The sequence below is a fragment of the Marmota marmota genome, unplaced genomic scaffold (assembly GCF_001458135.2).
Source record: "Marmota marmota marmota unplaced genomic scaffold, marMar, whole genome shotgun sequence".
Lineage (NCBI taxonomy): Eukaryota > Metazoa > Chordata > Mammalia > Rodentia > Sciuridae > Marmota > Marmota marmota.
In genome coordinates, this window is record NW_026000082.1 from 36,738,795 (window position 1) to 36,739,353 (window position 559).

Sequence of the window (559 nt, forward strand, 5' to 3'; positions counted from 1 at the left end):
GCGCGCACCCGCCCGCGGCTCCCGCCGCTCGCTCCTAGCCCCAGGCCTCGGGCCCTCGCTCCGGGGTGGGGCGCTAAGTGTCCCCGAAAACAGGACCTTTGACGACCTTACCGTCTTCCGCCGTGACCAGCGAGTTTCCCTGTCTCCCGCCGGCCCCTACGACAGTCACAAGAGCCGTTTATAGGAATATTATTCCCGTTTGCTCCGCGCCAGTTACTGTGCACCCTGCAGAGCACCCCGCACCTTCACCTCGTGTAACCTTCCGTAACCGGATATTACCGTCCCCGCTTTACAGACAGGAGGGGCTCCCAGGTGCTTAATTGCCCCAGGAGCAGAGACTAGGCGGTGGCCGAGCTGTAGAGGGCACCAGGTGTGTGATTAGGTCCCCGGGACTCAACCCTGGCGCGGCGCCCCCTCCTCTTCCTCCTCGTGCTCCCGCCCCTCCCCCTTTCCTTTCCCTCCCTCCTCTTACTGCTCTTCGCTCTAAACCTTATTACTACATTAATAACATTTACATCTTTAATGCTCTTTTTGTTGTTGTTTACAAAGCCTTTTTGCG

The 559-nt window shown here is 59.0% G+C and overlaps 1 protein-coding gene across 1 annotated transcript in view; it reads right to left on the bottom strand.

Annotated features, from left to right (window-relative positions):
- Positions 1-269, bottom strand: part of Rcan3 (RCAN family member 3) — a 29,143-nt gene extending 28,874 nt beyond the window's left edge. The window contains exon 1 of the mRNA XM_015485508.2: positions 112-269. The gene's annotated coding sequence lies outside the window, so the exon portion shown is untranslated. The remainder of the gene's footprint in view (positions 1-111) is intronic.
- Positions 270-559: the final 290 nt, after the last annotated feature.